We start from the raw sequence: 16407 nt of genomic DNA on the forward strand, positions 1-16407 counted from the left end.
GGAGCACCCAGAGCCGCAGAAAGTGGCACCAATGATTCAACTCAAATTAAATGTCTAATTATGGTGACTCTCTCCCATGGTGGGGATTCTGCTGATGAAACAACCCCAGCAAACCTCCGATATTACACTGAGCTTATGTAAACTCAGGCACGGATCTCATCAGCCTCCACAGCTTCCAGCGAGGTGCCTGAGCTCGTGGCCTCCTCCACCAGCACTGACCCCTCAGCAGAGCTGTATATTTTGATTTTTCCCTGTTTATTTCTACTGGATGTTCCTCTGAAACAACTGTGTTTCAACAAGGACTGCTGGAGGAGGAGGCAGCTCTTACACTTCATACTCAGAGAGGGCACAATTCATGGGTAAAGTGACTCTTAGAAGGAAGCTGGGAAAAGTAGAAATATGGTTGATTAGCCACCAAAGCTAGAAAAACAACACAGCCAGAAAAATACTGCCCTCCCATGAGCCAAGGAGAGTGATAACGCAAAGTTAAAGCTGAAGTTTCTACCCCAAATGTAATTCCATTCCAGGAAAAAATATATAAATGCTTCATCCCTGCTTTCCCTGGCAAATTGAAATTTTGACAAAATACCAGCTCTTTATCCAAACTACAAGAATTATGTCAATACAAACTGCAGGGGTTGTAGGGAGAGGGAGAATTTGGGCTGAGAAAATAGTAAATTGGGGAATATTTTTGTTTCTATTTTATGTTGAACTTCAGGGGCTTTTCCTTAAGTTCAGTGCAGCGACACCACAGGAGAGCACCACCTTGCCATCCTAGCTCACACAAACACAGTTTGGGCTCCTTTTGGATGGAGAGATCTATATTTAAGGACTTTTATTGATTGATTTTTTTTGATTTTATATATAAATACATTAATAGGACAACCACGGGCAGCGGTGAAAAGGCAACTCTGAGCAAGACCCTGATGTTGGTGAGGCATTTTCCATCCCTTTTCCCAAAGCTAAAGGGGTCAGGGCCCCCTAAGGAGGCGCTGACAGCATTTTATCCATTAGAAGGAGGATTTTAAAGCCACGTAACCTTTGGGAAGAGCAGGGATTAACAAACCTCGCTGAGTGACACCGTGACAAAAGGCCAGCCCTGCGCATGTCCCACACGCGCTGCCCGAGGACGCTGCTGGCACCGTTTGGGGAGAAAAGATGAAGTAACAGCAAAGAGGGGAAGTGAAAAGCATGTTGCTTCATTTTTAATGGAACAAGAGTCCTGTAGTTCTCTCAACGTGTGTTTGTTTTTAGAGAAACTTTTGGAACAGGCACTGAGGTGACGTGTCACTGGGGGAAGGATTTGGTGGCTCTCCGGGGTGACCGGTCACAGGAGACCATTCCCAGGTACAAATATTCCATGTTTGGAGGCTTTCCCCTGGCTCCAGTAGAAATGTTGAGCATGAAAAAGATCAAAGAGAGTCATTCCAAGCTTTTTACTGCACGAGGTGGTTCAAACACATTGTCTCAGGAGGTGGGAATGGGGCAATGCCACTGCTGGAAACCACCTCATCCCTTGCCAAGGCAGAGGAACTCTGGGATCAGAGGTCCCAAATCCCTTCCTGGCACACAGGAGTTCTCACCCCCCACACAAATTTGCCCTCCTCCTGTTGTGCTTATCTCACCCATTATCTCACCCCTAACAAGTCGGGACTCCTGAGTGCCGGAAGTGACTTATTCCTGGTGTGCAAGTGAAGCAGAGGGGCAGGGGTTGATGCTGGAGCACCAGGCCACTCTCCACCACCTTGTCCAGCTGGAAAGTTCATCCTGAGCTCACCACCAGCTCAGGATGAGCACCAGGGGTGGTGGCCAGGAGCACTGCCCTGCAGAGACAGCTTCAAGGCACATCCCAGGAAATGTCACAGCTCCATACTCTGCTTCCACCTCCCTTTATTCCTTCTGCTTTTCTCACAGATGATTGGAAAATTCACTGCTGGAGTATCACAGACAATCCCCACATCCATCCCCATGGATGACCCCAGCTGGCAGCTGCTCCAGTCCCATTTGCAGCCTCTGGAGCCACCAAGTCCCTTCTCCAGAGCAGGGGAATGGCAAAGCCAGCGCTCCTGGAGCAGAGCCTTTGGAAGGGCTTCCCAAGCTCCCCGCTCCCAGCAGCCTCCAGCACCAGGCACAGCAGCAGGGAAGGCAGCGAGGGGGATTTTTCATAGCAAGAGAAGATGGGGAAGGTGGGAAGGGGCCAGTGTGGGTTTTTTTTCTGCTTTCTCTCCTAAAGTGTCCTCGATAATTCTACTCACAGGTTGTCTCCTGGAGATCTGCTCTGCCAGCTGAGAAATGCTCCTCGTGCCACCACCTCACATGGAATATCAGTGCTTGGACCTTCCCTCTGAGGGTGGGAAACCAGATCCATGCCAATCTCAAACTGGAGATGATTACCCCCAAACAAATAAGTAGGTTTGAGTAATGGAGACAACGTGGAGGTTTCCTGGAGGAGCCAATATTTGAATTCTTCACAGCTGCATCTCTGTCTTTTGCTGGGTGGGTTGTTTTTTTTTTTCCTCTTAGCCTGAAGTGCTCCCAACTGCCTCATGCCATATGGCTGCTTCTTATTTGCATCCCAGACCTGATTCATGGCTCTGCACTGATATATATCAGATATAAAATGCTTGTTGGAGTGGGGAGAGTCCCTTCTGCAGTGCTGAGGACACCGATCCGATGGTGCTCCAGCTCCAACGTCTTCGTGGCTGGAAGAGGAGCCCCCAGTGCAGAGCAGGGGCCCCCAGGCCTCCATCAAGTGAAAAATAAAAAATAAAACAAAAAAAAGGGACTGGAAACAATCATGAGGAATGGGGTTATTGTAGGAGAGAGCAAGTAAAAGAGGTTGTTTGGGGACAGGGAGGAAAATGCCAGATAGGAAAGAAATAGAGCTCTGAAGAGAGACAATGGAGAACCGGAGTGAAACAATTGAAGTCCCATGTGGACAGGGAGCAGGCAGATCATGGAGCATGGGCAGCTTTTCCCGAAGGTGCCGCAGCTTCCAGCAGTCTCGGCCCAGGGATGGACATCAAACCTTCCATGCACAGAGCTGAGGGAAATTTTGCTGCCAGTGTGGTGGGAAATGGGTTTTCACTCCCTAAAAGTCAGGTGGGGGGAGTTAAAACAAGGGCAGCAACCAGAAAAACAAGTGAACCTGTGGAAAGGTAGGAAAGCTGCTCCATGTGTCCAGCAGGAAGGAAACAGCCCAAACAAAGGGAGGAGCATCACATTGCACCTGACACAGGAACACTTCAGGTTGTATCAGTCCTCCACTGCTGAGGGCTCACCTGCAGCTCCCCTGGATGTGCCCTTCAGAACAAGTTAAAGAAGAGATCAGGGTTTCAACAACTGAACCCTCAGCCTTTTGTCTGATGGAAAAAATGAATTCCAAATGTGGAGATTTCAATCCAGGCTGTAATTTTTGTTACAATTCAGATTTATTCTGCTTGTTTTCTTTCCTTTTTTTTTTTTTTTTTTTTGCCCTTCCCCTCCTCTCTGTTCTCCAGACATTGGCTCTGGTGCCTGTTCTGCTCGCCAAAGACCTTTCACAGCTGAATTCCATGCAGAGAAACGAGCCCCTGCCCACCCCAGGGAGTGAAATCCCCTGTTTGGGATAAAAACAGAGGATTCAGGTGCTTCTGTAGCATCCTGGAAACATTCTCTTCATGCAGAGCAGCAGGAAAGCGCATCAGAGATGGTTTGTTAAACAGCTTTACTCTGGTTTATAAGAGCCTTATAAATGAACTTATTTTGGCTTTCTCCTTTCATCACCAGAGCGAGGACGAGGATCCTCCAGCTCTAACGTGTTTAAATGATGGTTGTTTTGGTTTCTGAGGCTCCAGTTACTCGGAACTGTGAGCACATTCCCAGGTAAGCAGGCCTGACCCAGCCCTGGTGTCCCTGTGGCTGGGTCAGCTGGAGCACTGTCCCTGTATCCACCTGGGAGCAACTCTGCTCCTGCTCCTGAGCCATCCCGCTGCTGCCATGGCTGCTGCCTCTTCCCTGTGCTCTGAGGGTGTTGCAACACCAGGGAGCGAGGCAGGATGGGCTCCATCCCACAGGAGATCCTGTTTTCCCCAGCAGAACGTTCTGCTCTGGAGCAGAAGCCCCAGCAGGTGCCACGTTGCTTCCCAAGGCCTCTGCTTGGACCTGCCCGTTCCCAACACTTTCTTGAGGCACAGAGTTCTTCAGCCTGTTTGGATTTGGGGTTTTTTTGTCTTTCTTGCTTGCTTCTTGGCTTGGGGCAAGAGTTCTAGAACTATGGGTAAACACAGCCAGTGTTTGGAACTGGACTGAAATGAGATGTTTGATTCCTATCGGGGCCTTTGCTGGATAAATTGAGGAGAAACGGAGCAGAAAGACCTTGCAGGAAGTAGGAAAGGTGTGTGGGAGAGACCAGGCAGGTGTTCCACAGCCTTCTCCTCATGTGACAGCAGCTCCAGACTGGGGCTGAGAGAAGTAAGGAACAACCTCCCTACTCTAGGTTTTTACCATTCACAGGTATCCAGTGGCAAGGTGGGGGCTCCACCCTCCCTCCTGCACAGGAGAGGGATGAGGGTGAGCTCAGCTTTTCCTCCCTGCTCACAGAAAGATCTTCAGTGGGCCAGGGTTTAATTCCCTTTTCCAAACAGCCCCTGCTGTGCTTCCAACCTGCAGGATGGGGCAGAGGGAGGTGTGGGAGCAGCTCGAGGTCAGGACATGCAGTGTTTGCTTGTGGGCTCTGCCACATAAAGAGTGAAGGAATCATAAACCAGGTGTTCCCCAGCACTGAACTTCATCCCTCGCCACCTCCAGCAGCCATAAATACCGGCAGCGTTTGTTGTGGGCTGCGCGGGGCTCTTGGTTTGGTTTTTATGGTGACTTTGTGCCAACAGGTTTGTGGATTCAGGGCTGATGTTCAGTGGGGTTTTATGGGAGAAGGTCCGTGCCAGGAGCTCCTGGTGTGGAGTCAGGGTTCTCGGGCGGTTCTGGGTCCTGCTTGGAGAAAGAAGCACAGACAGCAAAATGTGGTGTCCACCTCCATCCCCCGCCAGGCTTCCCTGCCAGGCCATTCTAGCCTGTCCATACTGATGCCAAGCACCTGTATTTTCTTCTTAATACACCTCTTGTTTTGCTGTAAGGCACCACCAGAACTGAACCGGGGCTGAAAACCACTGCGAGGGCAGGGAGTCCTGGCCATATTACTGAACCCAGAAGAAAATCTCCAAACTCGGTGTAATTTCTTCAATTAAAATGACATCAATTTTCGTGACACAGAGGACAAAACCGGTCATGGGTGCTGGCACCACTCTGTTCCAGTGTCACCTGCTTGTCCAGTGAGTGTCTAATAGCCCTAAATCATTTCTGCTGCTGTTGATTTGCTTCTGTGGTTCAACAGCAAAGAAACAGCAGCTGGATGGGGCTTGGAACAGCCTGGGGTAGTTGAAGGTGTCTCTGCCAATGGCAGGAACTGGATGGGTTTTAAGGTCCCTCCCTACCAAACCATCCCAGGAGTCTGCGATTCCGTGGAACAGGGATGAGGGCACCTGCAGAGGAGAAGGCATGTCCTGGCGACCTTTGAGGAAAACCCCCTCTCCCAGTGCCCTTCAGGCTTTTCCCATTGTGCTGCTTCCCAAACGCACAGCCCACAGTGCTGGTTTGCTCCCTGTGGAGCAGATCCCCCCCTGGAGAAAACACTCGGGGTGTGGAAGGTGCCGTGCCAGCACACAGGGGTGGAAAATCTGCTCCAGCATCGCTGTTTGCTCCTGCAGATGCCAGCGCAGCTCCCAGCAAAGTGCTGCTTGAGGGAAGTTTGTTTGCCAGGCTGCCCTGCCCCGCTCCCTCCTGGAGAGCACACAGCAGGAGTTTGTGTGTAGCCAGGGAAAATCGAGGGAATGTGTTCTGAGGCCGCGCTCACAGCTCCCAGCGAAGGCAGGCGAGGGGAGGCTTTGCTAGACACGAGTTCAAATAACCAGCATGGTTATTATTGTAGTCCAAGGATGGAAAAATAAACATTTTTATTATGGGCTGGAACTCAAACTCCAGGACAGCTGCTAATCCCCCTGATAAGTGGGGTGTTGGCGTGGAGGGGGGGTGTGCATCCAGGTTTTTGTTGTTCAAGCTCCCCAACCCACATTCAGACTGGGATATGTTGTAGTTGCAATATTCCTCTTATCTTTCTTTTCTCCCCTCTCTGTCAAAGGCTTTTCTTTTCCACTTCTTTAATATTTTTCTTTCCCCTTGCCCGTTTATTTGTATTAACTCACCTAGAGCAGTTGAATCAGCAAATTAAAAAAATGAAATTGCAATTCCAAATTTTCTAGTGGAAGAATGAGCATGTTTTTGGCACTGCTTCTTGCCATTGTTTTGTAAAGACAGATTCTCCTTAATTCCCCTTTTCCATTTCAGAGCCGGCCCTTCCTTTATAAGCCCAGATTTCTTCCCATTTGTCCTCTCTTTCCTCCCTCCTGACTCATTTCCACTTCCCATTTCTTTTCTCTTTCCCTTTCCTTTCATCGAGTGTTCTCTGATCTTATATTCTGCTATTTTTAATTCCTCCTTCCCAGGCCTGGATCCACCCTCAACTGGATGCCCTCTTCCTCTCCAGACTAAAGGACAGTCTGGGCAAAAATTTCCTCAAAATCCAACTTTTCCCAATCCCGTTGCTGCCTCTGTGTGTGGAACCTGCTGTCCTCACACAGTCCTTGTGGCTCTCCAGGAAATTCAAAATAAAGTTAAAGATGCCCTCAGCCTTGTTCCATGTAATTCCTGACCCATTTAATCAGAGCCTTCCTCCCAGGCAGTTTGGTCCCTGTGCTCCTCACGCCAAATATTTCCTCCTGTGCGGCTTTTCCGTCTGGAACATCCCGCCTCTGCCTCCAGCCTCACCTCCCTTTCCAGTTCCAGCTGTAAAAAAACAGCTTTCCTCCACTGTCATCCCGTGGCAGTCTGGGTGTAGGCAGCAAACTTTGGGTCATTTCTTTTCCATGGTGTGGGAATCGTTGTCGCACTTGGAGCAGTTGGAGTTTTAAAGGAGCCCTGGAGCCTGTGGGGCGTGCGCAGCTTTGAGACCTTTCATCCCGAGGCTCACTGGAAACGAGCTCCAACTCCAGAAGTTTTTGCACCGCTTTGCTGGAATGACCAGTGAGCACCTTGTTAGGATATAAGAGCCATTTTAAATGGAAATGGAAGGGGGAAAATTTGATTCAAGGAAAGGCTGGGGGAAAAGGATTTTTCCGCACTGTGTTATTACCTACAAAGGGATTCTTGTCCTTATCAAAGCTGGGGGGTCCAGGAGCTTTCAGAGCAAAGAATGCTCAGCATTCCCTCCCAAGGACCTCCTTTATTCTGGATATCAGGCACAGGACATCACCACAGGGGATCACAACCACCACCAGTCACAACATGTAAGGTTTAGCTGGCAATGGATAAATACCGAGCCTGGGAAGTCAAAACAGTCCTTGAAGTTCTGCTTGCAGCAGCAAAGTTCATTTGGTGCAAAGCGTTTCAGATTTCCAAATCCCATCTGGTGGGTCTCTTTCAGGAGATCTCCCAAAAATTAAGCCCAAATATTTCACTTCAGAATGAAATCCTCAGGGCACTGCAGATTAGGTAGAGCCTGTGGATTTCTAAGATTCCTGAGATGCAGTGCTGAAGATTCCAAGAATTCTCTCAAAGGTGAAATTATTAACCAACTTTTTGTTCCTAAAGCAGGCCTGCACTCACCGGGTCCTGTGCTGGCCTGGTCTTCCACGTTTCCTGAGGTGTTTCCAGACTTAAATGGGAGCTGGAATTAAAGAATTCCATTTGGGATCACCGGTGAAAGTAATAGTTTAATATCAGGGACAAAAGCATGGTGAGACTCAAAACAAAGGAGCAGATTATTTTTCCCCTAAATCCTTGTCTGAAGGTTTCAATCTATTTTACAGGCAAATTTATACGTTCTTATCAACCAGAATAAAACATGGGATGTGCTGATCCACACTGTTCCACAGGGCAAAGAATCAGGCCAGGAGTCACATGTGTGCTGGAAAACTTGTGGAAGGGGCAGAAAGAAGAGGAAATTTCAGTGCAGAGATTTTTTACCCATTATCTTCTTAGGAGGAAAAGGTTTCTCCTGCCTTTTCCACCTGGAATTGGCCATGGATTCAGCTACAAAATTTTGCTTTTCAGATGCAACAGATTTTATGTTCTTTCGCAGTTTGCTCTCAATTAGCAGGGAATATATTCATCATTTTATGGGTCGATATGAGTAAAATAAATGGTAAACTTATTCTGAGAGCTTTTTGGCCTTTATTTAACAAGGTAAACTATTAATTGCTTAAAAATTCAGCAGCCACCAGCACTTCTGGCCTTTCTTACCAGGGCCTGCTTGTTGAAAAAGATGGATGGGAACTTATTTTAGTCCTGTCCAGCACAGGGTGTTCATTATGGCAAACCAACCCCTTCCACCAGTCTCCAGAGAGAAATTCATTAAGGGGCAATTTCTTCTATTTGTCATAAAATTTTCTACATTCATTATGAACACATCTAAGATCAATCCAAGGGTAAACACAAGCCCATTCATTTTAAAAGGTTAGTCTTTCTATGTCTATTATATGGATATATATACACACATACACATTTATTATATTGCATATAAATGTCAAGTGTGACCTTTGTCTGCTGTGATCCACGGTTTATGTGGGGCTTGTATAAAAGCACAGCTGTCACATTTATTTTACATCCACATGGAGCTGAATTCCACACAAAATATCCCTGAAATCGGTGCTTTAAGCAAGTTTGAGGCACATTTTTAAAAACACATCAATGGCAATATATTGGTGTAAACTGCTTGGTGGAAATAAGGTGAAGAGAGTAAGATTTATTGGTGCATTAATTGCCAGGGAAAAAATGGATGTGCCAGAGGGGCTCTGCAGCCCAGGAGGGTTTTTTCAGCCCTTGCCCTTGATCCTCTTTGGAGCAGGGCTCGGGATGCTCTGAGGCTGGACAGGGGAATGGAGCTGCCTGTCAGGATACACAGGATCATGGAATAACAGGAATATTCAGGTTGGAAAAGACCCCCAAAACCACTGAGTGCAACCATTCGCCAGCACTGCCAAGGCCACCACTAACCCAACATCCCCAAGTGCCACATCCACAGGGATCTTGAATCCCTCCAGGGATGGGGCCTCTGGGGTGGGATGGTGCCCTGGACAGCCTGTGCCAGGGCTTGACAATGTTTTCCGCAAATAAATTTTTCCCTAATATTCAAGTAAACCTCTCCTGGCACAACCAGCAATGAAACATCTCCTCCTTCTTCTCTTTGCCGGTTCAGTCGGGGTGATCCCCTCACTTTCATGCTGTCACCATGGATGCTTTTTGTGTTATGACACAGTTTTGGGGTTCAGGCACGTGACGCCCCAGGCTGGGAGGTGGAACCCCCCACCCATCCTTGTCGTAGCACGGGGGGGATGGAGACTGGAGACCCCCGAGGGGGCCAGAACGCGGCTCGGTGACACAGGTGGAGCACTGGGCTGACTGGTGGGTGACAAACAGTGTCTGGGGGTGACACTGCCCAAGGGGGGACAGGCAGTGACCAGGGGACAGTGTGCAGGGGTGGCAGTGCCCAGGAGCGACGGGCAGTGCCCGGGGGGGACGGGCGGTGTCCGTGAGGCACAGACAGTGCCCAGACAGGTCACCCGCCCCCAGCTGCCACCACCCCCGGCCCGTCGGGGCCGCCCCCCCGCGCAGCTTTCGGCGGGCGCGAGTGTCCGGGAGCCGCGGATCCGCGCCGGCTGTGGTTGGCGCGCCCGCCCGCCCCCGGCCGGCGGCGGCGCAGGCGCGGTGCGCGCATTCCATGATGGCGGCGCGGGCGGGCGGCGGGCGCTGAGGCGGCGGAGCCCGCGGGGCACACGGTCAGTGCCGGGGGGAGCGCACGGGCACCGCCGGGGGCCGCTCTCCGGGGCCCCTTCCCCGGTCCCCGCTGCTCCCCGGGGCGGCGGAGAGCGGCGGTGCCCAGCCGGGGCGCGGTGGGCAGTGCCGGGAGCGGAGCCCCGCGGAGCGGAGGGCGGTAGGCGGCGCGGAGCCGGGCGGGGGCGGCTGGAGGGACAGGCGGGACCCCGGGGACGGGAAGGGTGTTCTGAGGCGGGGGACAGCCCCGAGTATGAGGCAGGTTCGGGGGTGGACGTGGCGCACGGGGCAGGTGGGGGCAGGATCCAGGGGGATCCGATGTCCCGGGACATGGGGCGGGATGTGGTACCGCGAGGAGGATGGGGTGACCGGGATGGGATGGGGTGCTGGTGGTGGGATGGGGTGTGCCTGGGATGGGGTGTGGTGATGGTAGTGGGATGGGGTACCGAGGATGGGGTAGGATGGAGTGCCTGGGATGGGGTGGGGTGCCCGGGGTGGGCTGGAGTGCCCGAGGCGCATGGGGTGCCGGGCAGGCAGGGCTCAGGGTGTCGGCACAGACGGCCGGGGTCTGTCCGGGTGCGCTGCCCTGCGGGGCGCGGGCATCCCCCCAGGAGACCCGGCGGGTGCGGGGTACAGGGGTTCTGGGGAGCAGCTGCTAACCGGACCCTCGGTGCTGGGGGGGCCCGGGCGGGGGCTCCCGGCTGAGCCTGCCCGGATGGGGTTAATGCCAGCCCGCGCCGCGGGTCGCGCTTCCCTCCGCTCGTTCCCGCTCCGCTCCCCAGCGCACAGATTCTCGGTCTCCTCCTTTCCCTCTCCTCTCCTTATCCTCCTGTTTCTTAGGCCAGGAGGGGCTGCGATGTGCAGTCGTCCCCCCCAGGTCCCCCCTGGCCGCCCCCCCGTGCTCCCTCCCCGGCAGCCGCTGCCTGCGAATGCCACGTAGCCTTGTAGTTGTTCCCCTTGGCTGCTCCGCAGCTCCGGTCCCAGACACCTCCCCCGGCTCCTCCTGGGCTCGGGGCAGGGGGAGGTCACTCCTGTCAGCCCCTGCCTGGCTGGTGACCATCTTTTGCCCTCCCCCTTCCCGCTGTGTCCCCCCCCCCCCCCGCCTTGGGGCAGCAGCAGTGCGGACCCCACTGGGGCCACTTTGTGCCCACTCCTATTTATGCCTCTCACAAAGGGCTGGGGACTTCAGCAGCGGGTGCTTCCCTTCGGGGACAGTCTCCAGGAATTCTTTGCCCCCAGACTCAGCAGCCCCTCTGCCACCTCAAATCTGAGGTGTTCCTGTGCAAATCTCCGAAAACAGGGCAATAATGCATTGCTGGCAGGTGTATTTGCTCCCTCCAGCAGCTCGCCCAGCTGGTTTCTGAGTTTCGTTTCTCTTCAAAACTTGGTTGGAATTATGGACATCTTCTGTAATTAATAATTGAGGTTTCAGTTTCTCTCCGTTCTGCTGATACTTTATGTCTTCCCTCTGTCCTGTGCTAGTTAAATTTTTTCACACTGGCAGCCCTTCCTTGCTTTCCCTGCTGCCTGATTGGGAATATTGACACACAGATAAATTCCCCAACAGCCCGCTCCACGTATGGCTGTGGCCTGCGATTCCTGATGTTTTCCTAATGTATTTATCTTTACAACACTCAGTTCAATAGGGAAATACTATCTCAGTCACAGATGGAAAGACTGAGGCACCGAAATATTTATGGCCCAAGGTCACACAGGAAGTATGTGGTGAGGCAGGGAATTGAATCTAGATTTCCTGAGCCTCAGATTAGCATTTGAACCAGGGAAGCATCCTCTCTGTATTTTAAGCCAATTAATTGACCTTGGAGTTAAGATCCAGTGTAGAAGAAAGTACTTTGTGTTTGGTTCAGTATCTCTGTGAGTAAGAAGCAAAGCCCAAGTTGCTTCCCACATTCACATTCCTTCCCTTGGTTTATGTATTTTGTGAAAAAGGATAAGGTGGTAAAATGGGAAAGATACTGACTTTCTCAGGGCTCAGTGTGTGATCATGGGTGTTGAAAAGCAGCCAGATATTACACTCCTCTCCTTTTGGGCTTTTTACCTTCCTGTTTCCAAATCTTGGAAAGTTTTGGAGCGTTCTTGTTGTGTGGGAATCATTTGTTCTCAGCTAGGATCAAATAAATCTCATTTTCTGTGGAGCTGAACTAATTCAACTGGATCCCAGATCTCAGTTTGGGATTCTTCATGGAGCAGCCTGTGGATAAACAGAGCTGGTACTGATGGCTCACACACCTCCTGGAGCAAGCTCTTACAAGTTATTCACTCAGCTGTAGCTCAGGATTGTTGCAGCAAGTTTTTGGAAAACCTGGCTTTAGCTGGAATGAAGCAGCACTTTGACAATGCAGTGGAATGATTTCAGCTCCTTGGGCTGGGGATGTGCACAAATACCAACTTTCCCTGCTTGGAACAGCTGGTTTTTGGTGGTGATTTGGTAGTTCATTTTCCTACAGTGGTTTTGAGGAATTGGATGTTAGAATGGTTTAAAACAATAGCTCCTGGTGGATTCACCTTTAGAGAGAATAAAGGTAACTTGGTCTACACAAATCCATTTCCTGCCACAAGCCTTGATCACAAACTGCACCTCTCTTTGATGTTGCACTGACACCAAATCTGGATATAAATGTTCTATATGACTCTTTTCATGACCTTTTGTTTGGCATTTTTGGAGGTTGGCATTGGCATTGTGTTAACTGTGGGGCTTGTCCCACCCCTGCCAACAATTGTCATCTTTTATGGTTATTTTTAGGAAGGGTTTGGTGAGTCCTTAAAAAAGCCAAGATTTCATGTGGACCGTGCAGACGGGAAAAATTCCAGCATTCTGCTCCCCCATTCTGCCTGGCCTTGGGTGAATTTCATGCAAATTAAAATCTATCTTTTAAGCTTGAAAGAGTGGCATTTTTATTTGGTGACTTGCTATTTCCACAATTGGGAAACTTGTCAGATTTAGAAGAAAATACGTGACTGGGAAGACATTCCTACAATATTGTGCATCAAAGTCAGGAGCGGGTATGAAATATTGTAAGAATTCCTTCCCTAGTTCCATATTTTCTTAATTTCCTGTCGTGATTTCATTGACTCGGAGAAGAATTTTAAAATTATCTCTGAAAGCAGATGAGAAAACCTCAATATTAGTAATCCTGCAACAGGGAAGAGGCTTGAGGAAAAAAATGACGTTTCTCACTTCTAATTTTGGTCTGTCTGAAAGCGTCAGGTCTGAACTCTCAGTATTTAAACCTGGGGTTGCTCAAGGCTCTGGGCTCGAGGCTGGGGGATGTGGGAGCAGGAACCTGTGCATTTTTTCACCTGTTTTTTAGCACATTGTCATGAAGCTTCCCGAGGTCAAGATGGTTGGTTTTCAGCTGTTATCTTTGCTGCAAGCCAGACCTTCACTGAAAAGTTTTGGATTCCTGAGTGAGGAGCACACACTGAACTCTTTATTGCATTCTTGAAGAGCTTATTGTAAAAGCAGCGATAATTTATTCTTTCAGTGGTGCTAACACAATCCTTTCTGTGTATTGACCAGCACAGACAGACCACTGGCTCCCAGCCCTTCGGCCCTTTCAATCCTAATGTAAATCTCCCCTTGTTCCCAGGATCTTGATTGATGTGGAAAATGCCTTCTTTTGCCCAAGATTCACTCTGGGCCCTGATGCTTTATATTCGATATTTTTCCGGTGTATCATTTAAAGTAGTTCAGGAGGAACATTTGTTAGGTTGAGACTTCAGAAGCATCTTCAAGTGATGTCATCGGTGTGACTTGAAGACAGTATCACCTTTTTGGTGAGAAGGACAATGGATTGCTGTGTGGGAGCTTCTCCAGGCAGCCTCAGGAGCCACTGAGGACTGAGATTTCTTGTGGTGTTCCAGTAAAACTGCAGAACACACTGCACCTGCCTGGGCCTTATCTTTAGAGATTCAGGAGGAATTTCTCCATGGAAAGGGTGGCCAGGCATTGGCAGGAGCTGGCCAGGGCAGTTTGGAGTCGCCACTCCTGGAGGTGTGCAAGGAAGGACTGGATGTGGCACTCAGTGCTCTGGGCTGGTGATGAGGTGGGGATCAGGCACAGGTCGGAACTGGTGATCTTGGAGACCTTTTCCAAACTTAATAATTCTGTGCAAAACAGTATTGGGGATTGACTGATCCCTGCAAAAATTTCCTATGTTTGGACAGCCAAAAGAGGGCTCAGTGTGTGAATATTTTAGGAAGTGTTTTAGTGCTGGATGCAGCTTGAGAAAGGTGATGATTTTTACATTATTAAATACATCTTCAGTGGTTTAACTGTCTCCTGGAGCTGTTCATGTCCTTCTGCTGGAGCATCTTTAGAGAAGCAGTTTCTAGAATAAAGCTGTGCTGCCCCATAGCAGCAAACTGGGATTGTATTTCCATCTTTATGTACAATTTATGTCTTTTCATGTCCCTTACCAGAGGGTGAACATGTGCATGACAGTTTAAATTTTGGTATGTTTGATTTTTCTGTCCTTATTGCCGTATAGAGGAGTAGAGCAGATAGAGCAGATACATAGAGTAGGTAACTAAGTAAATACAGTTATATCCAAAGGACTCCCCACTGCCTGTCCCCTCCTGGCTCCTGCTCTTTCCATGAATCTGTGGTGTTCTCTGCACCTTGTTTTCCTTCAGATTCCATGTTTGCCAAGGCACTAACATGACAATGTGGGGTTTTTTGCCTGCAGAAAGAAGCTTGAGGACAGCACACGTTGCTCACTCTGCAGCAGGCACTGGAGCACTCACCAGGAGGAATTCCCAGTCAGGAGAGTGACAACGGTAATTACACAGAATTTAGGATTCTCCCAGATTTTATGAAGTGTTTATTTTCTTATTAAGTCTCTAAGTAACACTTCAAGATGAAATTAATGTATTTGACAGACTTCTAAACTTAGGACTCTTTTTTTCTGGAAGAAATTTCTGGATGACTTCTTATCAAATGGAAAAATTGAATTAGGGAAGGAAGAATTGATTGAGTTCTTGAGGTAAGAAGAGTTTCAGGTTCCACAGGAACATTATTGATTTTTTAAGGTGGCAGCCTTATCTCTATTTTCACATTTCTCTTTCTCCTCCCTTCACCCACTTAGCTGGAAGTTTTCTCTTGGAGAAACTTGGAGAATTGCATAATTTGCTTTGGATAAAGACAGTAAATTCTGTTTTTAGCCAAATGCATTTCCTGTGTAGAGAACAGCTGGAGTGGGTGACAGCATTCTGGTAGTGCCTTGCTCAGATCCTTTGGTTTTAGTTGGAAATCATGGAACTGAGTTCCTTCTCATGGAACTGGTCAGGTCATGGAATTGATCTGCTGGAAGAGCAGAAAGGAATCTGTCAAAAACTTGGCGAGGAATGTTGGAAAGCAAAACATGATCAGCAGTTGGATTTCGTACAAGAGATAAAGAAAAAAGTGATAATCATGCTGTATTCCCTGGAGCTGTACAGGTGTTTCAGGAGGAAAATCATTTAAGGAGGTTAAATGCAAGTTTATACATTCAGATGAGGTTTTTTAATCTGCTGTTCCATGCCCTTTATTAAAGAACTTCAGCACTAATGTCTTTCATGGAAATCAGTTGCTTTCAGTTCTGCTACGTGGTGTTCGGGTGAGCACTGATGTGTCACTTGGGTTTGTCCTCTCCAGTTACTTGCAGGAGTGAAGGCAGAGTTTAGTGTTTGCATGGGAGGAGTTCTGGTGCTCCTGAAAGACTTGCAAGATGTTCATGTTGGTTTTGAGCACATTCTGCTGTTCCAGGAAAAGCTTTAATCTGGTCACCCAGCTGTGTACTTTTGTCCATTTGGAGAATTATTTTGAGGAACTGTTTAGGTTTGGAAGATATTATGTGAACAGCATTCTGGTGTGTTGTAAAATGTCACTTTGCTTTTTAATGCCTGGGTTTTTTAGAATATGAACTTGATAAAAACTTAGATAAACTGTCATCCTTAGGTTTTCCAAAACTGCTAATTTCTACTTAGGCAGTGACATAAAATTGTGATTAAATCCCCAAGCTTCCAGCAGGTTCATTGATTTGCAAATAAATATTCCTAGCTCAGAAACAGAAGCAAATGATTTCAGTGTGTTGCCACCCATCAGCTGAGCTGTGGCTGTGGTTCTGGGCTGGTCCCGGCCAGTCACCCAGACGGAGGGAAGTGTTCCTGCTCCAGCCTCATGGCAATGAGCTCACACTTGCATTTTCCCCTTGCATTTTCCATGAACTAAAAAAATGCACATGGTCCGATGCCACGAGACTGCTCAGCTGTGGTAATTACAGTCATTTATTGGTGTGTTTTAGCCCTGAGTTTAAGTATAACCTGTTCTGACCGGCCTAATTTGACCCAGTGCTCAGCTAAAGTGTTACAGCCCCAGCCTCTGGTGTTGTGCAAGGAAAAGTCTTCAGCTGCTGTATCGAAATAATTCCTTCTTGCTCAGAGTTTGCTTAATCTGCTCCACTTTGAAGAAATCCTTTGCTTTTGCTGGGTTTTTCTGCTTGGTTTTGAAGTCCTGGTTTAAAAGGGTTGTTACATGAGAGA

General features: G+C 48.9%; 1 protein-coding gene across 1 annotated transcript in view; it reads left to right on the plus strand.

Moving 5' to 3' along the window:
- The first annotated feature begins 9925 nt into the window (after positions 1-9925).
- LOC125333141 (fibronectin type-III domain-containing protein 3a-like) overlaps positions 9926-16407 on the plus strand; it is a 38831-nt gene continuing 32349 nt past the window's right edge. The window contains 2 exon segments of the mRNA XM_048318822.1: positions 9926-10024; positions 14574-14664. The gene's annotated coding sequence lies outside the window, so the exon portion shown is untranslated.

This window comes from Corvus hawaiiensis, chromosome 14 (genome assembly GCF_020740725.1).
Source record: "Corvus hawaiiensis isolate bCorHaw1 chromosome 14, bCorHaw1.pri.cur, whole genome shotgun sequence".
NCBI lineage: Eukaryota > Metazoa > Chordata > Aves > Passeriformes > Corvidae > Corvus > Corvus hawaiiensis.